The sequence below is a fragment of the Macaca fascicularis genome, chromosome 7 (genome assembly GCF_037993035.2).
Source record: "Macaca fascicularis isolate 582-1 chromosome 7, T2T-MFA8v1.1".
NCBI lineage: Eukaryota > Metazoa > Chordata > Mammalia > Primates > Cercopithecidae > Macaca > Macaca fascicularis.
In genome coordinates, this window is record NC_088381.1 from 125,022,181 (window position 1) to 125,047,428 (window position 25,248).

The 25,248-nt window shown below is 38.1% G+C and overlaps 1 long non-coding RNA gene across 1 annotated transcript; it reads left to right on the forward strand.

Annotated features, from left to right (window-relative positions):
* Positions 1 to 10,950: 10,950 nt before the first annotated feature.
* LOC123574536 (uncharacterized) lies at positions 10,951 to 19,538 on the forward strand. Its single transcript, XR_006699562.3, has 3 exons — positions 10,951 to 11,089; positions 15,399 to 15,472; positions 19,340 to 19,538. It is a non-coding gene; the product is annotated as an uncharacterized lncRNA (long non-coding RNA).
* Positions 19,539 to 25,248: the final 5,710 nt, after the last annotated feature.

A 25,248-nucleotide genomic window follows, 5' to 3' on the forward strand; every position in this document is an offset into this window, starting at 1 on the left:
TTAATATAAAATCTTGGCTAGGCGCAGTAGCTTGTAATCCAAGTACTTTGAGAGGGCGAGGTGGGAGGATCATTTGAGCCCAGGAATTCAAGATCAGCCTAAGCAACATGGTGAGGCCCAGTCTCTACGAAAAATAAAAAAAATTAGCCAGGCATGGTGGTACACACCTGTAGTCCCAGCTACTCAGGAGGCTGAGGTGGGAAGATTGCTTGAGCCTGGGAGGTCAATGCTGCAAGGAGCCCTGGCCGTGCCACTGCATTCCAGCCTGGATGACAGAGTGAGACTTCAACTTAAAAAAATATATAAATCTCCATTTCTTTGAAGGTGAAGATAAAAGAATTGGGGAAATAAATAGTGATAAAATTGATTCTTCCTTAGAGGAAAAAAAATACTGCTTTGGACTACTTTAAATAATTGCTCATTTAAATAGCATTTGGCTATGTGATAATGAGACAGGTTAATGTTTTCCAATCCATTCCAATCTCTCCTAGACACAAAATAATTTCAAAACATTTTCAGTAAACAAAATGAAACACAGCTTTACCTATGAACTTAAAGAAGGTAACAAGGGGGACTTCTTGAGGTTGAAGCACACTGGGGTTGAAGAAGCAGAGCTTGGGAATTACAAAAGCATGTGCTGGACTCATGGCCATGAATAAAACCATCTCTGAAACTTTGGGCACATACATAAAAATCTGTCACCTTTTGAGTCCAATTCACATTTGTTATTTTAACAAAGTGTTTCTGTTTTTATTAATGCTAGACCATTGTTTGGACTACTTCTTTGTGTGGGGGAGGAGAAAAAAAATGGTCAGCATCTCAGATATATAACTGACATGCTACCTGACATTCATTGCTTCAAAGTACAGGTGGAAAAGGATTTGGGCTAATTGCAAGCAGTTACTCTCATCTCATCTCCACTGCTGTCTTGCTGTGTTATCTTGGACAAGCCATTTGCCTATTCTGTGCCTCAGGTTCCTCATCTGAAAAAAAGGAGATCATGAAAACGGCCACAACCTACCATCATGTAAAGCTGCAACAAGAAAATGAGATAGAGAATAAATTAAAGGTTTAATTAAAATTAGAATTTTTCTTTCAGGAGTATGTTACTTGTATTTGCAACTCAATTTAAACATAACTGAAGCATTTTCTTACCTCTAGTTGTGCTAGCAGTCTAAATAGAGAAAACCCTCATTAGTTCGAATATACCAAGATTGGCAATGAGGTCCTGTCTTCCCCCAGCCCTCATGCTCAGATGGGCCTGGGCAAAGTTCTTATCTTCCCTAGGAAAAGGGTGAGGCCTCAGGGAAAACTCTGGGAAGCAGGGACATAAAGAGTGGGACCCCACCTTCCAGGAGCCTCCCAGGCCAATCTCGAAACCGGCCAAAGAAAGGAGAGGTAATTATCTGGGAGAATTTTGGAACTGCTGTCATTGTCCTGTCAGTCCTACACAGTCACCAGACCTAAAATTATTCCTATTGATAACATAAGTCAGAGTGAAAAAATCACCACGGGTGGTGCCAACCAAAGTTGGCAAAGGGATGGATGTGGATGGTTCATTTTTAGTACTCAGCAGCTAGTCGAACAAGCTTGCTCTGGCCATTTTCTTGTAACCCTGTGACCCATATTTTAGCCAATTTACTTTTTTCAGCCCCCACTTGTCACATTATGATGGGTAATGATGACAAAAGAAAGGCTTAAAATGGGGTGAAAGCCAGGGATCACTGTCTCTCTCCCTTAAGTATTTGTTGGCGAAGAAATGAAAGAATCTAGTATTTTCACTTTACCATTAAAGCTTTGATACAGGGCTTGTTACCACACAGCAGAGTCTTGAATTCATTATTAAATGAAGAGGGAAATCTTACTTAGTCCTGGACTTATCTCATAGAATCTTAGAGTTGAGTAACATTCAGAAACTGCCTTTGAATTTGTAGGTCTTGAATTTCTCTTTGTCTTATCAATTAGAACCTGAGAAATAATCTTTTAGGACTCAAGAATAATAATAAAGTAAGAAAAGTGTTTTTCCTATGCCTCCCTAATGTGACTAGTCGGATGTTAATATCAGAGGGGTGATCATATGCAAAACAAGAAAATATACATTATTAGCTATTGCTAAAAAGTGCCATTTTACACAGATCTCTAGCACATTCTGAAAGCTGAAACTGACACAGAGCCCTACTTAGAGAATATGACCAGCAGTCCTTCAGATAGCCACTCCAGTGAGTAAAGTGATAGAAATGGAAATTTTAGCCTTTAGCACACTGGTACTATCCTCCTTGAGGCCACCAATATGCGTTATGATCAAAGGAAAGGCAATTTAAATTTGTTGGGCTGAATTCTTTTTCCCAGCCTATGGGCAAACCTGTTTTATTTGCTTGACCCTCTCTACTCCTAAAACTATTTATGGTCAGATATTACCAAACGTGTGAAGAGCCACAGAACAAAATTACATTTCTTTTAACCAAGGGTAGGGGAAAGAAGTTAATTTCATGCTATTTCTTGAGGTCAGATAACAAAATGCACATTTACCCAGGAAGAGAAATGATAGGCTTTTCTTCCCAAAATTGTGAGTCCTGAAAGTAAAAGCAGCTGAACCCAGGAAGTTGATGAAACTACACTTTGAGAGAACAGCTCCTCAGATGGAGAATCCTATGGCAGCCATTAAGTTTGTGCCATTAAGAGGGAAACAGACAACTGAGATGAGTACCAAGTACTTTTGGGACATGGAGGAATTAATCCATGAACTTCAGAGCTGGAAGAGAGACCTGAGGGATCGTGGAGTCAAACCCCTTTTTACAATTGTGGGAACAAAGGTCCGGAGAGCTGCCTTGCCCATTATACACAGCAAGCTGGTAGGAAGGCAGGACTAGAACACATGGCTCTGCACACAGGTCACTCTTCTTTCTATCAAGTTACATTGTCTCTAGTTCAGGAAGGTTAAAGTGACTTTAAAAATAAAGGAAATGCTTTCTACTTATATAACATTCTGATCAGAAATTAAACTCAACTAGGCAGGCTGTCCTAGCCTCTGTTCTTTACATGTCTAAACCTTGGAACTGAATCAAAATTATCACTCTATTGGTGGGAATGTAAACTGCTAAAGCCATCATGGAAAACTGTATAGATATTCCTCAAAAAAATTAAAAATAAAATAATCATGCAATCCAGCATTTACCCAAAAGATTTTAAATCAGTATGTGGAAGAGATGCTTGCATCCCATAGTCACTGTAGCACTACTCACAATAGCCATGTTATGGAATCAACCTAAGTGTCTGTCAACAGATGAATGGATAAAGAAAATGTAGCATATACAGACCATGCAATGCTATTCAGCCTTTAAAAAGAGAAATGTTATCATTTGCAACAAAATAGATGAAATTGGAGAACATTATGCTAAATGAAAAGAGCCAGGCACAGAAAGCTAAATGCCACATGTTCTCACTTACACATGGAGTCTAAAACAATCAAACTCATAGAAGCAGAGAGTAGAATGGTGGTTACCAGGGGTGATGGGATGGGGGAAATGTGGAGCTAATGGTCAAAGGGCACAAAGCCTCAGTTAGATATGATGAATAAGTTATTTTCTTTTGAGAGCTATTGCACAGTGTGGTGAATTTCAAAATTGCTCAGAGTAAATTTCAAATGTTCTCATCACAAAAATAATAAGTATTTGAAGTGCTGGATATGTTACTTAGCTTCGCTTAATGATTCCACATTGTATTCATAAATCACGACATTACTTTGTACCGCATACATACAACTATAAATTAGATCCATTTATAATAAAAATAAATTAACTAACTTAAAAAAACATTTTCTTTTTTGAAACAGAGTCTCGCTCTGTCCCTCCCAGTTCAAGCAGTTCTCCTGCCTCAGCCTCCCAAGTAGTTGGGATTACAGGTGCGTGCCACCATGCCCAGCTAATTTTTGTATTTTTAGCAGACACAGGGTTTCACCATGTTGGCCAGACTGGTCTCAAACTCCTGACCTCTGGTGATCCACCTGCCTCAGTCTCTCAAAGTGCTGGGATTACAGGCGTGAGCAACCATGCCTGGCCTAAAAAAACAATTTATGACTCTAATCAAACCCATGCTTTGTCACAGCCAACTATCCAGGTAAACAGGACCCACAACTTCTTACTTCTCTGGCATCCCAATCATCCTCCCACTCCTCAGTGGATTCATTTGTGAACTACAGAATTCCAGACAATGCCTCACTTTTTCCTCCTAATCCTGTCTTCCTCTCCCACTACTACCAACCAGGATGCAAGTTTTGCCCTGGGATTTACTAGATTAAAAGAATTGAGGCATACTCTAAGAAAAGACACAGTTTGCAAATTCAAGTAGTTTACAACTTTTTATCAATATAGTAGACAGCAACCAATGCATTTCAAATAAAGCTCAATTCCCCAAGGGGGTGACTACAACGAAGGTACCTGAGAGAATACCCTGAAGATCATCATCTCTACTTCTAAAGAACCAAGAGAAAACACAGGTGGCCACAGCTTCTAGATCAGTGGTTCTCAACCTTTAATAAGCATCAGCATCACCTGGAGGTTTGCTGAACACAGCTGAGCCTCACCCTCAGTGTTTGTAATTCAAGAGATCTGGGGGTGGGGCCAGTGATTTATTTGTATTTCTAACACATTATCTTGATGTTGGTGCTGATGTTGATGCTGATACTGCTGGCCTGGGCATCATACTTTGAGAATCACTGCTGTTTCAGATCAACACTAGGAAAGCCTTCGAATGGGAAAATATAAACTCCTGTTTCCTCCTGAATCGTATTTACGAGTCAGATTCCATCATATAATATTGATGAACAACCTCAAATCCTAACAATAAAGCTCTTGCTTGAAGTTTGCTTTGTATTGAAGCCTTGGTAGACTCTCACATCCCCAGGGAGTTATATATCAAGAATGGGGTCCTTTAACGGCTGAGAGACAGGTAGACTACAGCTAAGATGTTGATTCTAAGAGGAAACTCTAGTCTGACATCCTCAAAATCTACACAGCTCCCTGTCTGATTATCACAAGCTAGAGTGACTTAATCTAGAGCCCTACCTAAAGTCAGATCAACAAAACCCAGTAGCCCATACAAATCTGATGCCAGATTCTGGGGCAGAGCATCCAATGGATGATGTTCCCAGAGGCTGGTGTCAAGGACCCTTGAGCTGTGACCTCAGGCAGGCTAGACGATGATCTCAGTAATTCTGTTCTGAAATGATGCACAGACCAGGAGCTGATGCCGTAAAAATATCCCCAAACAATCCAGGCTTTTTTCATGTGCTTCTGAAGAACTTTTAACAGTTCTTCCCTGTCGGATGGGCCAATGAAGGGGGAGAAAAATCCCTTGCACAGCATGCTATGGTTGACAGAGTAATTTTCACATGTATTCTCATTCAATTCTTATGATTCTGTGAGTGTTAGTGTTAGTATCATTCCCATTTTACGGATGAGGAAATAGAAATCCAATAAAGTTTGCCCAAGGTCAAAGATCCGAGATTCAAACCCAGGCCGCACAAGCTCGATGCATGATGCCACACTGCCTCTCAGAGGCCGAGGAACAGATGTACAACAGCAGCCCTGAGAAATGGTTCTGAACAAGTCAGGAGAGCAACCAACAAAACTCATTAAAATTCTTCACGCCAAGCAAAGTAACAAGACAATAGGGCCAGGGGCAAGCTGTTTGGCCAGCAAATGATGGAGAAGTAAACAAAAACAAGATATAACTGGAATGCTTTAAAAAAAAAAAAAAAAAAAAGACAGATGTTTACATAGTCATTTCACAATAATAGATTGAGACTTATTTCTCTGAGAGCACACTTAAAGGTTCTTACATAAACTATCCCGAGAGATCCGTAAGCAGAATGCTCACCACTCTCCCAGAGACATACTTTAATTCTCCATTTTGCTAAAATTTTTTAGAGTTATCCAGGAAGAACAAGTGCTATAGGAACTAAAACTGCTGTAGTTGAAGGTGGTCAGTTTCCAGTGCTGGAAACTCAAAGAATAATTAAAAGAATACTTATTGAGACAGATTTAAATATGTATTCATGGCTGGGAGCAGTGGGTCACTCCTGTAATCCCAGCACTTTGGGAGGCCGAAGGAGGCAGATCACCTGAGGTCAGGAGTTTGAGACCAGCCTGGCCAACCTGGAAACCTCATCTCTACCAAAAATACAAAAATTAGCTGGGCATGGTGGCGAGTGCCTGTAATCCCAGCTATTCGGGAGGCTGAGGCAGGACAATCACTTGAACCCAGGAGGTGGATGTCGCAGTGAACCGAGATCACACTACTGCACTCCAGCCTGGGCGACAGAATGAGACTCCCTCTCAAAAAAGAAAAAAAAATGTATTCATGAAGATGCACTTTTCTCATAAGCTCATTCTCCTCCTTGCTTCTTATCACTATTATGTCCTGAGTCGAGCCAGCCCTAGGCAAAACTGACAAACAAAAGTTTATTTTCAGCACTACCTCTCTTCCTAATCTCCACTCTCCCCATCTCTTATGAAAATCCCAGGTACTTCTTCCTACCTCCTTTTGGCTAAAGACTCAGTTTTCTTTCCTTCCCAGTCAAAATCTGCCCTCCAGGAAGAATATGATGTTTTTCACACTCTAGACCAATGGGTCCCAACTTTGGCTGCATATTAAAAATCACCTAAAAACAACAACAACAACAATTTGTTGTTGTTCTCCACCCTAAACTAGAATCTCTGACAGTGAAGCTCTAGCATTGGTATTTAAAAACTAACAAACAAAAAAACAACTCCTCTCTTCCAAGTGATTCTAACATGCGGCCAGGGTTGGAAATCACTATACATACATTGATAAGAAGGCTTATTATATTACTCTTTCCCAAAATATTTGTATTTTATATCATAACAAAGTCTTAGTAGTGGGACATTTAGGCAAGCTACATGATCAATGAAGAAAAGAGGAAGAGTTAGAGAAGAGAAGACTCCTTTGTTGAAATTACTCCCTGCAGGCCGGGTGTGGTGGCTCACGCCTGTAATCCCAGCACTTTGGGAGGCCAAGGCGGGCAGATCACAAGGTCAGGAGATCGAGACCATCCTGGCTAACACGGTGAAACCCCGTCTCTACTAAACAAAATACAAAAATCAACCGGGCATGGTGGTGGGCGTCTGTAGTCCCAGCTACTCGGGAAGCTGAGGCAGGAGAATGGTGTGAACCCAGGAGGTGGAACTTGCAGTGAGCCGAGATTGCGCCACTGCACTCCAGCCTGGGCGATAGAGCAAGACTCTATCTCAAAAAAAAAAAAAAAGAGAAAGAAAAAAAAGAAATTACTCCCTGCAGAGGTGGATGTCATCTTAATTAGTGAGCTTCATGAGTTCAGCAATGAGGTCATTCAGACACCTGCATTTGGTTTAGAATCATTCTGTCTCATGGTTTCCCTCTCAGACACACCATCCTTTGACTGGTGTTCATGTTGGTGGCAAATAGACCGTTCAGTTATTTCTTTTTTCTCTCCATGATGGCAGGCTGTTTTCCTTCTTAGGTCTGACCAAATCCCTGTCTATAACTTTTAGCATTCAGCTAAGGGAGTAAAGTGCCCTGATTTATTTAACATAGTAAATGCTTTGGAGATGGTTCCCAGGTCATTCTCTAGAAGAGATGATCTGAGATGGCTGTCCTTTTCTTGACAAGCCTCATAGGATAGCAATTTGTTAGGATCACTGAGAAAGCAAGGTGTGGTTCTCAGTTTTGCAGGCTCTGAACCAGAGTTTTACTATTGCACCAGAGGGTGATCAGGCCCTCGTGAGCTGGCTCATACCAATATACCACATAAGTCATAACCCTGCTGTACTCCCTTTTACTGAGATCTCTGACTGTCAAACGGACTACTCCTCTTGGTCAGCCTAACAAAGTCAGGAGCTCTCTTTGTGAGAATAAGGATGGAGCAAAGGTACATTTAAAAAAGTGCCTCCACAAAATCTTCCAGAGGTCCCATCTAGAACTTCTAGAAAACCAGAGAGTCCAACATTTTAGCCGTACTCACTGCACTCCTTTCTTCTTGCCTTTGAAACAGAGGCCTGCTTACTGAGAGTTAGGCTTCGAGAGTGGCAGAAAGAGCAATCCAAGAGGATACCTTTGTTGAAAGGAAATTGCCAAAAAGAGTCAGTTATTCCAGGTCTAATGCAGTCTCTTCAACCAGACCAGTGGTTCTTAAACTCTTCTGCACATTAGAATCACCTGGGAGCTTTCAAGAATCCTGATACCTGGGCCACGCTCCCAATCAATTGGATCAGAATCCCCAGAGATGGGAGCCCGTGGCATCAATATCTTAGGGATGCTAAAAATACTACAGAAATGTGTTGACAATGAACTCAGATTATGGTTTTTGCGGATTTTTTAAACTACCACAGGTGATTCCCAAAAAAAGCCAAATTTGTGAAACCACTGAATTATGTCTGTGCAAATGATTTGCATAGCTCCAGTCAGATTCCCCTCTCCCCCAGACAAGGCTGGAAATAAATCCTTACTGTCTTTTTCTATCTGCCATCCTACTTAGGGGGTTTCAAGGTAAGGAAGGTTTGTATTTATATTTACATGCCAGACACAGAAGAGGCCTCTATGTACTTTGTCTCCTTAGTTCTGGACACAGTCTTCTCATCCCGATTCATAGGACTGAGTTACTTTAAAGTACATGTGTCAACCACAACCCTCCAGTTCTCCTTAATCAGAAACTCTGAGATTGGGTGCCGGGAATCTGAAGATTTTTTAAATTCCCCAAATGAGCTGATTCAAAACTAGGGCTGAGAATCTCTGAGCCAAGTGGATCACCTGGCATTTGAGACATTTTTTGGCACTTGTCATAATATCGTTTTTTATTCAAGGCCAGATTATAGGGTGGTTCAATCAGACAAATGCCTGTGGCACTTATATATTAGAAATGCTAAAAAAAAAAAAAAAAAAAACCCACAAAAAACAAAACAAAACAAAAACATGGAAATATGTTGCCAGTGAACTCAGTTCTTTATGCATCCTAACACAAAGGACAAAATATAGCATGGTCCCATTTCTACTAAAGTAGATCACCTTTCAGAAGAGATTAAAATGGAGAAAGGAAAAGAAAGGAAAACAGGCCAGGCATGGTGGCTCACGCCTGTAATCCCAGCACTTTGGGAGGCCAAGATGGGTGGATCACGAGGTCAGGAGATCGAGACCATCCTGGCTAACATGGTGAAACCCCGTCTCTACTAAAAATACCAAAAAATTAGCCGGGCGAGGTGGCAGGCACCTGTAGTCCCAGCTACTCGGTAGGCTGAGGCAGGAGAATGGCGTGAACCTGGGAGGCAGAGCTTGCAGTGAGCTGAGATAGTGCCACTGCACTCCAGCCCGGGCAACAGAGTAAGACTCCTTCTCAAGAAAGAAAAAAAAAAAAAGCAAGACAAAACATCCTTGCTAGTATTGATCACTTCTCACTAAATAAATGTTGAACCATGATTTTCAAGATACTTGGTGCTTACATATCTCAATCCAGCCCTAATACCATGTCTGATTTTCAATGATGCTATTTGGACTGGTTGTTTTGAGGGAGACCATACAATAAAATAACAAAGCCAATAGCACTGCCATTTACTGAGCACTTGCTATGCACCTGGTGGTGGATGCTTACTGTAACTTCTTACTTACCATAGCTTCTTTAATAGAGGGGAAGCGTTCATCACTCATTCATTCAAGTATTGACTGCCTCCTGTAGAAAAAGGCAGTAGAATGTTTAATATTGCCAAGTACCTAAGCTTTGGAATAAGACAGCATGGGTTTGAGTGCCCACCCTGTGAGCTCTTGGTTGTTACCTCTTCTGTAAAATATGGATAGCAATAAGATGACCATAAATGAGTAATTCATTAAAGCACTGAATGCAATGTCTGGTAACTATTCAGTAAAAGTAATAGCATCAGAGATGGTCATTGCTCCTATGTGTACTATGTGCTAGACACATGCTGGGTGGTGGGTACCCTTATCTCATGAGCAAATTCAACCATCCGTTTGTTTATTCATCTATTTTAGTAAGTCATTCAGTCAACAAACCATTTTTTAATGCTGTGCTAGACTGTGAGAGCTCACAGGTAAGGAGGAGACAGACAGTAAACAAATCATGGAAACCAGAGGTGATGAGAGCTGTGTGGAGGGGGGTGTGTGTGTGTGTGTGTGTGTGTGTGTGTGTGTGTGTGTGTGTGTGTGTAGTGCCCTGGCAGTGGAGAGGAAGGGGCCAGGACCTTGGGGAGGGGGTAGTAGCCAAAAGCTTCATGGAGACACTTGAGCAGTTCCTGGAAGGAAGAGCTGCAGTGTGAGACCTGAGGGTGGGAAGTAGGTAGGAGAAGAGCATTCTAGGCAAAGGAAAAACCATGCAACAGTGTAGGTTTCTAGGATGATGGCCATCGCTGGCTGGAGAGAAAGGGCCTTGACTTTTCTCTGGATTTGGCAGTCTAAGGGGTTGGGATTTGATTTTTGAGCTGTAGATTTAGATCCAACTACTATACTCCTCTATATCCAATCTTCATTAAGATTTAATGAATTACCTATGTTGTCATTATGAATTAATTAAGCAAAGCTGAGGCAAGCAGTGTTTTCACTGTAGCAATCACCCAGTCATTTACTGGCACAAAACTATAAGTACAAAGGCAAAAACAAAATTTGGTTTGAAGAACATTTTGCGATGAATATATCAATAACATTTTCTTACTATCACTTGGATTTATTAGCTTTTAAATATCAAATGCATGATACTACAGCAAAACGGGCTTTTGAAATGTTAACAGAAAGAGGTATTATCAACATGCACTTATTAGGTTAGAGTATATTCTAAACACAAAGGATCCCATCACTGGGGTTTTAATAGAAAGCTCTGCTGACGCAGCTTACAAAACACAGACCAAACCTGTAGCAGGTTGTGTCACTCACGTCAACTCCAGAGGAACCCATTTTGAATGCTTCTACACACTCCTAGCAGCCAGGACGTCTCCTGGGAAGTACATTTTAGCCCTGAAATCTAAATATTTGCAACAAAATATAAGAAAAATAAATAGAAGACGATTCACAATAGTGACTGTTGGGAATGAAGGTAATGTTTATTTTCTTTTCATACTTTTCTGTATTTTTCAAATTTTTCTGTAATGAATGCATTTAACTTCTTAAACATTTTCCAAAAACTACATAATTTAAAACATCATGAGAATACAGGAAAGACACTGTATCACTTGGGCTTCACATGTAGTCTATTTCGCTTTGTCAAATGGAACTGTGACAAAGACATTGAACGCAGAGCTTAAGTGCCTCAAAAAAAAAAAAAATCACTCCTGTTAATTGCTGTAAAATTTGTCTGTTAACTTTCATTCCTGTATATTTTCCTTTCTTAATGATATCTTGTTTTGGAGTTTATGATTTAACTAATTTTATTTTAATGTGTGATCAAATTATTGTCACAGCTGATAAAACAATTGTAATATAATGGCTTAACATTGATCTATTCCTTAGAAAAGCTTTGCTAGAAACCTAATAGGAGCAAGAGACTTGGAGGTAATTCATTAAAATTTCTCCAAAGAACTTATAACAAACAAACCACATGAAGTCAATAATGACAACATTTTAATCATTTATAAATACCAATAGCTAATATCATAGTTTGATAATCAAATCAGGATTAATATAATCTTATAGACTGCTTCTTTTCTCAAGAAATTAAATTATACAGAAAAAAGTCATCTCCTAGTCATACTCTTACACAGCAAGAAATATTTTAATTGTAAATGTGCCTTTTAGAACCTTTAAATTTCAAAAAGATGAGGAGGAGGACAGATCCTGTGTACTTACTAATCTGTAAATAGAGTACCAGGCCAAGAATCAATTCTGAAATGCGGCATCAATTGCACAGGCTTCCACTTAGTTTTAGTTGAATAAAAGCCCTACTAGATACGCAAATAACATCAAACTTGCCGGATTAAAGAGCGGCCCCTCATACTCTAAATCATGATTGTCAATCATCACCCAGGATTAAGGGATATATTTTTAAAACCTAAAAGCAAGCGCTTCCTTTTAACTTCTGCCTACTGCACATTTTGGATTATCGCCCAGAAATAGTATTACTTGAAACAAGACTGCCTCCCTCCTACCATCTATGAGAAGTGCATTGTTACCATCTGCTGTTGTCTATTTGGAATAAAACTCAGCAAGGCATGCAGCTTAATGTTCAGAGCCCTTCAGCAGACTATGCTTATGTTTAGAACGCAGCTTCACATTTAAATGGAGCCGATTTTCGGTTTAGTCAGTGTTTTCTCAACATTGCTATCCTCCCCACCAGAAAGAAGCAAATTAGTCTAAGAACTAAGACGACCACAACATATTTACATTGTAAAGTGGAAACTTCCTTTAAACCCTGCAGTGACCAGTGAAGCTTTACTTGTAAACTCTCCAGGTTTATTCAGGTGAATAATTTCCCCATTTTGTATTTTCTCATTAGCATTACCCTCTCCAGGCATCCATATTACTTTCACTATTAGGAAATATTCTTTTAAAAAGCATGTGTTCTTAGCAAATAAAACTCAAAAGACGTAATCATCAAAGGGCCTTGAAATAGTTGAGGCCCTTGTAGGCCAATAGTTAAGTGCAAATAATATCTCTAAAGTATCCACAACAAACCGATAACAGGTTTATTCATCTAGAGGTAGAAGGAGACTGAAAGTTTGGAGGGGGAAAGACATTTTACTTGTCTATTATTTTCTTGTGCTTTTTATTAACATGTAAATGTATTAATATTTTAAATGTATTAAATATTTTTTAGTCATAACCAATAAGAATATTTAAAATTGTGAAAAAGAAAGAAAATATATACTGGTTCTTTAAATTAAAAAAAAAATCACATTCCAGGACTAATCTTATCAAGAAATAACCTTTTAATAAGATTATTAAAACAAAGTATTAATTTCTGAAAAGTTCAGCATTCTATTAAAATACTAACAAAACACTGAATTACAACCCAACAGTTTGCTTCATTGAATTCATTCATCTGCTCCTGGCAAAGACATTCCAAATTTGAACTTAATTAATATTCCTTCTCCTAGTTTCCATAGTTTCTTTTTAAATATGAGTACCAGCAGAAACTGGTGGCAACTTTACCCATATTCTCAATAATAACCCCCTCTGGCTGTCAATACGTACGAAAAGGAAAATTTTTTCCATACCCAGAAGAGCCGCCATTTTCATGTCTTTTGTTTGAAAATATGCTGGTAACATTTCTTTCTCTGTTATTTCACATATGCAGTTTGACATACTTAATTCTTTCCCTGCCTGTGGTTCACTCAATGCTCAGCTGAACAATAAATACTTAAGAGTAGTGTGGCAATTCCTGGATCTGAACAATACCCTCCCATTCTACCTCTCCATACCCTCAAATCTGCAGTGGTCTACAAAACTGGGGCCTGATAATTAAATGTCCTGGTTGGAATCAATATTATGGCTTGAAAGTTTGTTGGGTATGAAACACTTCTTTGTTTCTATTCTAACATCCGAATGAAGATTTTGACCACAGTAAACAAAGGAATTTGTAAGAATATCTGTATGAGTAAATGACAGGTGGATTCACTAAAGTGATTGGTTTAGGCACCACTAAAACACTGTATTCCATACATTTTCTCTAATGCTAGGTATTTTCTCCTAGCCCAGAGTGGATAGTCAGTCTCAGACCTGATCTTGGGCTTCCTCTCTGTGCCTCTCCTCCTCTCGTTATCCCTGCATGTCCCAGCCTGGCTGATTGCTTTTGTGAATCACTATGCTGGAGGGCTGTAGCAGCATACTAAGCATTTCTGTATCCACTTCATTTTAGTCTAGAATGTCCACGTCTTTCTGCCATGATGCTGTTGCTCTTATTTTTCATCTAGCTTTCCCAACTCTGTGCCTTGGCACATTTCACACTGCCGATGCAAAATATTTCTGCCAAGTAAATGTGTCTGTTGTGGGTTACAAGAAGGTTTACAGCCTTGATCTGGCATGAGCTCCATTTCCTCTGGTTTGCACAAATCAGGTCTGGACCATACATCACATCAGCTCTTGTGGCCCCTGCTTGTGCTGCTCTTAGCATTCACTCCTCACTGGCCATCAGTGTCAAAAGTACATATGTAGACCCCACCCAAGAGGCCACAAGGTCAGTGACCTCTGGTTACTTCTCTTTGGTCTTGTTGACAACCACGGCTATAAGAAGAAGTAACCACACAAGGCAGTCTGTTCTCATGGCCAGTATTGACCTTGTCTTATCCATTGCTACTCTATGAAACTCACTGATCCCTTTTCCTCTGAAAGGTTTTCAGTGAAAAAAATAAACTTGCAAGCAAAGGTCAGTTAGAAAGACAACATGCCAGGAAACAATAGACTACTTTTTTCTCATTGTATATTTCTATATGTCAAAGGACAAAATGCTTGTTTTTAATATGAAAAAGATGGGGCTTGCATTGAAACAACTGTTTCCCAAAAATCCTAAGAATAAACCCAAATGGAATTTTTTATTTATTAATTTAATTTTTTTTTTTTGAGACAGAGTCTCGCTTACTCTGTCACCCAGGCTGGAGTGCAGCAGTGTGATTCCCGCTCGCTGCAACCTCCACCTCCTGAGTTCAAGCCATTCTCCTGCCTCAGCCTCCTGAGCCGCTGGGACTACAGGTGTGTGCACTACAGTGCTGGCTAATTTTTGTATTTTTAGTAGAGACAGGGTTTCACCATGTTGGCCAGGCTGGTTTCGAACTCCTGACCTCAGGTGATCCACCTACTTCAGCCTCCCAAAATGCTGGAATTACAGGTGTGAGCCACCGTACCCAGCCCCAAAGAGAATCTAAATTCAAATAAATTTAAAATGTGCTTACCTTAAATTTAAAAAAACTAAACAATATCACTAAAGAACATAAAACCAGATGAAAAGATATACTATGTTTTATGATAGAAATAACTTAATATTATAAAAATACCAATCTCCTCCAAATGAATATACCAATGTAGTTTCAATTAGAATGTTAACCAACATGGCAGACATGCATACTGTGCATATCTCCTCTGCTTGCTTACATGCTCCATTGTGCCATCAGACTTCATTTAGCAGAACACAATTTCAAAGATAAAATTATCAAGAATTTCAAGACGATGACAGCAGGGCATTAAACGAAGTATAGACTCCTCTGGAGGCTAGTAAGCCCTGGTTAACTGCACAGGTCACACAAGTATAAGGCTTACCCTGCCATTCTGGTCACCATATTTAAAATTGAAACTCTTTCTCATCAACTCCTTTTTTTTTTGCTGTACCTTGATCTATTTTCCCCTCCCAAAACACTTATCACTTTCTAACGTATTGTAGAATTGGTTTATTAATTATGTTGATTGTCTGCTTTCAGCTGCTGGGATGTAAGCTCAGCAATGTCTGGAGCCTCGTTCACTGATATACCTCACATGCCTAGGAGAATGCACAGTAAGTGCTCAATAAATATTTACTGACTTGAACAAATGATAAGATAAACCCTTGAGTGCTAATTGGGCATCTATGCTAGGATAATAAGACCCTGTGAGGCAGAGTCTTGTGGTAATACTTAACTGGAAATGTGTGCATTGACTTCTGAACTTTTCGCACCCTTCCATGGAGAGCAAAGGAGACATTGGGGGCTCTACACACACACACACACACACACACACACACACACACACACACACACACACACACACACACACACACCACACACACACACACACACACACACACACACACACACGTTTCGTTGCTCATTTGCTGGTTTGTCAGGTAACTGAGTAAAAGCAACCTTATACTAGGGCCAAGTTGTCGTTATTGCTCATCTTTAAACCTGTACCAAGCTTGAGGGTCTGGCAAACTAATAAAGCAAACTTCAGATCAGGCTCTGGGGCTAGCCTAGTCCAACATTCAGGCAACATTATTACCTACTAGCCCATTAATTCTTACCCACTAGCTCAGAAAGGAGCTTACTCTCTAAGTAAGGAAAGGCTTACTCCCTAAACTCTACATGTTTGTGCAGGTGTTTCTAACCTCTGCTCATGCTATGAAGGGCCACATTGGTATTAAACATGCTGCATATTTAAGCATGAAAAGCATGGCTTTTCCAAGAGTAAGGAAGTGTTTTGGAAGCTATGTCAATTAAAATTTGTGACATGACTATTAACAGGGTTCAGATCTGAGGGGCAGGATTATTGGGATTTTTCACTTTTAAAATTTTAAGTGATCTGCTTTTTAGGAGATTGCTGGATAGTTTGGGCTTCTGATAGTAGATACATCCATTATACTCTGAGAAGTTCAGTTTGTTTGAGGAAATTTATCCAGAATAGGCTCTTTTGTTATACAAAGTAAATTTATTAATTCATTAGTTGATCTTGAAGGAACATGTGAAGTCACAGAAAATCCAAATCCCGAAATTACAATCTGAGCAACTGATTTTGCAATTGCAGCGAAGTGTTCAATAGAACAGATGCCAATGTTTGCCCATGTTCAATCCTCTACCTGGTTGGATTCGCATTGGGTTTTACCTTCCTCTACCTGGGTGGATTCGCATTGGGTTTCTCCATGCCTCAACTCATGATAATAATGTTTGCATCTACCTCATAGAATTTTTGTGTAGATCTAATACAAAATCATTAAAATAGTATCTGGCACAGAGTAAATGCTCCATGAGTGTTAGCTATCCTTATTAGGAGTTCCGTTTAGTACCTGGATATGGAGTTGGCTGTGCTGGGCTCTTGAAGCTCTGGAGATGTACTTTCCTATGTGTAGATTTAGATAGTGTTCCTATGTGGTGATACTAAAATGCACTAACTTGAGATATGAGAAACCCACTCTACTGTGACTAACCTTCTGGTCCCATCTCAATCATTTTAAGGCAGAAAAATGAATGGGTCTTGAAATCAGGACTGACGGGATAGGGCAGAAAGAGCTTTTCTGAGTCTGGATTTGGAGCATAAAAGTTCTCGGAGAGTTTTATTGGTGGGCATTAAGTTGACCTCAACATCTGGAGCCTGACAAACTCCAGAGGGTCCCTGATACTAAATTTGGGGCTGTTGAACCTAAGAAAAATCATTGCCAATGGCAAAGTAAATCACTTTGGAGGTATACTGTGGTTATCCCCCAAGCATGCAGTAGAATTTTATTAACCACTAAAACCTTAGGTTTAGGGGGAATTCAAGGTGTTGGATTGGAGTTGTTACAGTTTTAATATTTGTTTAAAAGTTGACCTTTCATAGCCCAAGCCAATAAAGCAGGAAGACACTACACTATGTATTTCTGGTTATATTATACTGCATATTTCTATAATGTTTGGAGTACTTACAGCAAGTATAATGAAAGCATAACAGGAAAAAATATATTATTAATATAAAAATATTACATATTCATGTTTTAATCCATCTACAGGAATTACTACAATAGTTCTTATGCTTTGAGGTCAAATTATGTTAATTATTAACAAGCAGTACAAGCTAGAAGTTGTAGTATACCCAGAAAGTTCTAGAAAATGTGCCTTTAGGTTCTATAGTATTTTTTACAGCATCATTAATGGCTATGAATAAAAAGCTGAAGTAGTCATGTTTCAGTTACTTTTTAAAAATAACCCTTTTATTAGAAACTAACTTAAATAAGTGAACAAATTGTAAATGTATTATCAATGAATTATTACCAAGTGAACACACTCATGTAACTCTGCTCAGATCAAGAAATAAAACATCCTAGAAGCTACCATCTTGCCCTCCTCAGACACCATCCTTCTCTTCAAAGGAAAGAGTGGAATTGCTGGGTATGCATATGCAGTAGAAACAAACATAGTTATCCAAATAGCAATATATCTATTCTCACCAGAAACATATATATATATGAATGAGTTCCACTTGCTTCACATTTACAAACACATGGAATTGTTAGGGCTTCTTATTTTTTGCCATTCTGGGGATGTGTAATGGCATCTCATTGTAGTTTTAATTTGTAATTCTCTGGTGACCAGTGAGATTGAGGACCTTTTCATATGTCCATTGGGCATTAGATATTCTCTTTTGTGGATCAAGTCTCAAATGTTTTACCCATTTTTCTGTTGGATTGTATTTTTCTTAATGACTTACATACATTTTTCATATATTCTGGATATGAATCTTTTGGCAACTATATTTTATATTGCAAATATTTGTTTTCCCTTCAATTCTTAAACTCCTATCAACAAAACTTTTCAAGAATCTTTATACCTCTAAATCCAGTTCCCCAACCTCTTGGCCCCAAAGATTCAGAGGCTCTTTTGCTCCCACTTCTTCACTCTTAATTCCAAAGTCTATTCATTTTCTGCCTTAGGATAACTGGGAGTGGGAATATTTTTTTTCCTTCCAGATGAAAGCTTCTATCCCACCCACTCAGTGGGGGATCTGATTCCCACAGTCCAAATGGTAAAATTCTACCAAAGTAGAAGGGATTTTTCAAAGCCAAGATGAGTCTACAAATTGATCTAAGCATAAGTTCCTAATTTTAATTTAATTTAGTTTTGTTGGTTTTGTTACCTATAAAGATATCTTTGTTTACACCATAATGAAGATATTTGCCTATGTCACCTTCTAGAAGCTTTATTGTTTCATCTTTCACATTTGAGTGCATTATTCACCTAGAATTTATTTTTGTATATGCTATTAAGAAGGGTCAAGATCTAGAGTGAGAAACAGTAGACCATTTTTTAAAAACTGCCTCTCCCCCACTACTGTGCAGTGCCAATTATATCATAAATCAAGTATCTGTGCATTTGTCAGTCTATTTATGGACTTCCTATTTTGCTCTATAGTTTTATTCTTCCTTGGCCAACATCAAATTGTTTTAATTATTGTAACTTTAAAATAAGTGTTGATATCCAGTGGCTATTATTGGACCTTTGCATTTTCACATGAATTTTAGAATCAGCTTGTCAATTCCCACAACAAACCTGCTAATTTTGATTAGGATTTTATTAAATGTATGGGTCACTTGGTAGAGAACTGAATTATAATATTGAGTCTTTCAATTCATGAATATGGCCTTTCACTCCCTTAATTTCTCTCAACAATGTTTTATAGTTTTTCACAAACCTATATATTTGATGTTTTGATGCTTCTGTAATCTGTATTTTTTAAATTTTATTTTCAAGTTGTTTATTGCTGGTGTAAAGAAATAGTTTCTTGTATATTGATTCTGTATCCAGCAACCTTGCTAAATTCATTTAATAGTTTATCTTATATGAACTTTATATGTACACAATCATACCTGCAAATAATGAGTTTTATTTCTTACTTCCTCACTTATTGCATTGGCGAGGATCTCCAGTACACTGCTAAGCAGAAGTGGTAGCAAGGATCCTTGCTTCATTACTGACTTCTGGAAGAAAGCTTTCAATATTTCACCGTTATAATGTTTGCCATATATTTTTTGCAGATATTCTGGCATATTAAGGAAATTCCTTTTGATTCCTAATTTGCTACGTGTCTTTAAAATAATAAATGCATATTGAACTTCACTACCTGTTTTTCTCCTGCTTCTATGGAGATGATTTTTTCCTAATTCTTTAAATATGGTAAATTTCATTGACTTATTCAAATATCTCATCAACCTACTTTTGAAATAAGTCTGATATGGTTTCAGTATATTCTCTATTTTATATACTACTGGGTTTGGGTTGCTAATATTTTGTTTAGGATGTTTGCATTTGTGTTCACAAGAGAGACTGCTCTGTAATTTTCGTTTCTTGTAATGTCTTTGTTAATTTTTCACATCAAGTTTATGCTGGTTTCATAAAATGTGTTGGGATGTTCTCTCTCCTTTACTACTTTCTGAAAGGGTTTAACAATATTGGTATTATTTTTCCCTTTAATGTTTGGAGGAACTTATCAGGAAAGTCATTGGAGCCTAAATTTTCCTCACAGGAAAGTCTTTAATTATGGATTCACTATTTTGGACATAGACTGTTAATATTTTCTATTTTTATCTTATATCAATGTTGGTAAATTAAACTTATATATATATATATATATATATATATATATGCCAAATTACATACCATTAAAATTTCAAAATCATTCTCCTATGTTTCAAAGCCATAGATGGAGTTTTTTTTCTCCTGCCACAATTTCTAGCAGATTATGAAGTTTAAATTTTTTGCATGAACTGAACCAAGTTCTGGCAAAAGAGATGTTCTTTCAGTAGTCAGTGACATTCCTCCTAGACCTACTTTTCCTAATGTATATATTTTAAGTCCATAGTGTTGGTATTCACCAAGATATGTAAACTAAGAATCTCGGAATCATCTTTGATTCCTTTTCTTGCTTACTCCCCACATCTAATAAAGCAACAATTAATAAGTCCTATTGGTTTAATCTTCCAAATATTCCAAATATTTCCTGAATGCATCACCTCCTCTTCATTCCTGTGCTACTCCCCTAGTTCAGGCTTTCACCAGATTAATGCAGTAGACTGGTTTCTGTCCTCTTCTCTCCTGTAGTCCACTGCATACATTCTGACCAGTTCTTTTTTTCTAAAACACAGAATTGTTCATGTAATTCATTTACTTAATTTTCAATGGTTTTCTGGTTTTATGATAAAGCCTAAATTAATTGGGATACCATTTTAAAGACTTTTTTTTTTTTTTTTTGAGACTGAGTCTTGCTCTGTCACCCAGGCTGGAGTGCAATGGCACAATCTCGGCTCACTGCAACCTCCGCCTCCTGGGTTCAAGCAAATTCTCCCGCCTCAGCCTCCCGAGTAGCTGGGATTACAGGCACCTGCCATGTGTATTTTTGTAGAGATGGCGTTTCACCATATTGGCCAGGCTGGTCTTGAACTCCTGACCTCAGGTGATCTACTCACCTCGACCTCCAAAGTGCTCGGATTATAGGCGTGAGCGACTGCACCTGGCTTAGACTCTAAGTAAGCTAACCCCAATCCAAATATTCGTTTTAACTTGCCCTTTTTGATGGACCTCACACATTGAGCTCTACTCACACAGCAGTTTTTCCATTCAGTGATATACAAGTGACTCATGCCTCCACACCTTGCAAGTTTAAGTTACTTCTGCCTAGAATTCCCCTTCTCCTTCCCTACTGATGAAATGCTACTTGCCTTTTTAAAGCACAGCTGAAATGTGACCTCCTTTGTGAAATCTTCTTAGAGGTAACAGAGCAAAGTGGTTAAAACATAGGCTATAGAAGTCTAAGGATATAAGTTTGAATTCTGATGCTATTACTTTTTAGATACATAATTTTTGTGAAGTTATTTAACTTCTCTGTGCCTCCATTTGACTCCTATTTCACATTAAGTTTATTGTAACATCTATTATAACAGATCTAGCCCAGAGACTCCTTTCTCACATTAAGTCTTTCTTAGCATATATATTTTCTAATGGCCTACAAAAACAACAATTGTATGATCATTTTTCCTTTGAACTTTATTAGTAAAAATATCCTATTGGTATTCAGTACTTAATGGTCAGGTTTCCATTCATACAGTTTCTCTGATGAACTCTGTTATTAAATAGCAATTACAGTAGCAAGGAGATTATATAATAGAAAAACATACGGTATGCATTTCAAATTTAATTCTTTCAAAATGTAAGTTCTGTGTCTTGGGCATAACACTTTATCCCCTCTTCAATTCAGCTTTACTAATTTGCTCACTACATTAAAACAAACAAACTTCCACCAAAAATATAGTTGCTTCTGAGTGATAAATTGTAATTTTTAAATTTAATATTTTAAAATGTTTACATGATTTCTGCAATGACCATCCTTATTCCCTCAATTTGGTCCTAAAGCCAAAACTTTAAGAGCTATGTGAGATGAGGATGGTCTCCTCCTGAGAGAGGTGAAGCCCAGTACGGGGTATGGAAGCTCAAGTGAGGTGGGGAAGATGTTGCAGAGGGGAGCGTGTGTGCAGGTGTATATTTAAAATGTGTGTGTGTGTGTGTACACACATGAAGCCCCCTAGCATTATCTATTGAGAAAGAGTAGGGCTGGATATCTCAATAACAATAAGCACATCTCATGCACAAATCTTGGTTTCTAACTGCCAATTTCACTAAAAGGTAGAGGAATGGCTGATTCCAGAGCTAGGGCAAGTTAAGTACAAGATGAACTTGGAAAATCCTGTTGTGCCCAGAAGACAGTGCTGTAAAAATGACAGGAACATGCCAAAACAACACAGGAGACAACCTGAAGAGGCTTCTTCTGACCAAACTGAAATAATTTGAGATTTGGTAAAATGACAGATTATAATCAACTGAACAAAAAACTATGAATACATAGTGATACCAAGAGAATTCTGATTAGAAGGATACATACACACACACACATAAAGGATGGCTGGTTAAGGTGGCTCACACCTGTAATCCCAGCACTTTGGGAGGTTGAGGTGGGTGGATCACTTAAGGCAAGGAGTTCGACACCAGCCTGGCCAACACGGCAAAACCCCATTTCTACTACAAATACAAAAATTGGCTAGGCATGGTGGCATGCACCTGTAGTCCTAGCTACTTGGGAGACTGAGGTGGGAGAATCACTTGAATCCAGCAGGCAGAGATTGCAGTGAGCTGAGACAGCGCCACTGCACTCCAGCTTGGGAAACAGAGCAAGACTCTGTCTCCAAATAAATAAATAAACTAGGGGGATCTATATATGTCTGTATCTATTAACTAAACCTACCTCCAAAATATTTACAAAGGGAAAAGTAATAGTTTTAAAGTGCAGAAGCCTGGTAAACAGTACCTTAAGAAAGTGATAAAAATGAACATCATCAGAAATGGGGCAAATTGAAATTGTTTACTATGTGATAGGATGCAACAGTAACACAAAATTGCATCTGTGGTACTCCTGCCAAAAAGCACAACCAGAATCTAATTACGGGGAAACAGAAATCCAAATGTAGGGGTATTTTACAAAGGAACTTCCCTATAATCTATAAAAATGTCCGGAGTCACAAAAGTCAAGGAAAGACGGTGGAACTGTGTCAGAATGAATGAAACTAGAGACACTACAACCTAAAGCAACACATGATTTTGAACTGAGAACCTCAAAAGGAATTAGGACAGCTAGTATAATTCGACTGGGGTCTGAGGATTAGTAATATGTCAATGTTACGTTCCCAATTTTCATGTATTGTAGTTATACCGAAGCATTCTTCTTGGAAATACAAAAGTATTGGAGGATGGTGCAGCATCATGACAGTGACTTATTCTCAAAAGGGAAAATTTTTATTTGTACAGTATTTACAACCCTTCTGTTAAGTCTCAGATTGTTTCAAAATTTTTTCTTTAAAAAACAGAATTCAGAACACTAATCAGTAGATTCTTACTAGAGCTGATAAAGAAATTCAATATGATATATAACTAAGAAAACATAATTTTAATCATGGTAAACTTTGTTCAATTCCTGTGTCCACTGTGCACATGTTCTTCAAAACTGTTTTGGTTTTATTATTAATTTCCTTTGAAATTTTTCCCATGCATGACTTTCAGAATCTTGTTTACACACATGCACACACACACATAATTAGGAGAGCAAAATGTTCATAGATGCTGTAAAGTTATGTGAGTTCTATTTTTAAAATAAAAAAAGTACATATTACTATAAAAATAACTTCTCCCCCTTGTGGCAAAAATTGAAAATACATTCTACTGGAGAACTATAATGGAGAGGCACTTGGGTATTATTCCTTATAAAATATTCTCACATAACTTCATGTGAAATCCCCTATGTTATCCTCTAAATGGTACACAGTATTTACAGACAATATACTTAGAGGTAGCTTCACAGTTTTCTTTACATCCAGCATTGTCGAGACTCTATTTGGATATTTTCTATAGCAAAAAGCTAAGGGTTATTTTTCTAAAAACAGGGACTCACTATGTTGCCCAGGGTGGTCTTGAACTCCTAGGTTCAAGTGTTCTTCCCACCTCAGCCTCCCAAGTAGCTGGGAACCTGCAGACTTGATAAAAGTGCTACAATAAAAGGCCAGTTGAAAGGAACCAGTTACGGTATAAAGATTAAAATGATAGGCAGGCAAAGAGGGATGGCCTCACTTAAAGTCACCTGCCAACTTAAGATGACAGGGGCATCAGGAAGACTTCTCACCTCTCAAAGTTTAATCTCAAAACTCTGGAAGTCCACCATTGGAGACTAATTCCTTTGTTAGTTCTGTCCAACCATCACTTAGTTTATTAACATAAAGATAACTGGAAAGGATACGACACTTTCTTCATTTAAGATTCCCAATGGTGAAAACAAAGAAAGTCACTCATCTGAGCTATAAAAGAAACTTAACTTATTCCAGGTTCCTACTTCCTTTCTTAACCCTCCATATTTCCTCCTATTAAGTCACTAGGCACTTATGATTCTACGTTTTACTGACCTTTCAATGATTATAAAGTAATTTAAGTGATTTTTGAAAGTAAACTTAATTCGTTTCAGAGTTTTAAATTAAAAGTGGCTCAGTTGGATACTGTCTCTTAAACACAGTAATATAAATATTAGTATCTTGGCTAAAATGAATTATTGACAATTTTAATACATGTTGCACAGTACATATTAATATAGAAAAATACATGTTATCAGCAGCATAATGTTGACCATGTTCTAATCCATTCCACCTGCTCAAATATTAGTGCAAATAATTATATATTTGTAATGCATCACTGCTGTCTAGCAAAATCTACGCCTTCTGAATAAATGACTTTCCTCTGAGGTTGACTGCTGTTTGAAGTATGATGTGATATATTCCTATTTAAACTGGCTTTGTATGGTGAGGCAGACTGCGACCTTCTAAACCACTTAGAAAATGGGCGAGCGTGTTTAATTACTCATCTTTCCCCCCAAAAGTAGATATTTAATCACAAAACAAAGGTTAATGGTACCTATTAAATAATAATGATAAAACACATGGCGTCTAGTTCAAAAATAGGAATTTTGTTAGGCCCAGGGGCAGCCTAACTGCTCTAATTTGGCAATTAAAATCTCTATTCTCTAAATGTCAGGTTTCTGTCCCCTATACATTTGAACAGTTGTTTCTTCCCTAAATTTGTAAAATGATTGATCAGTGGTAGAAATAAAAGGTAAGAGTTATAACAGCTTTTAAAACCCTTAACATGCAATTCTGATTACATGAAAATGACTATCTACTGTTAATATACTAAATATTTTGCCTTACATTTTCACTCCAGCATTAGTCATTTAAAAACTACC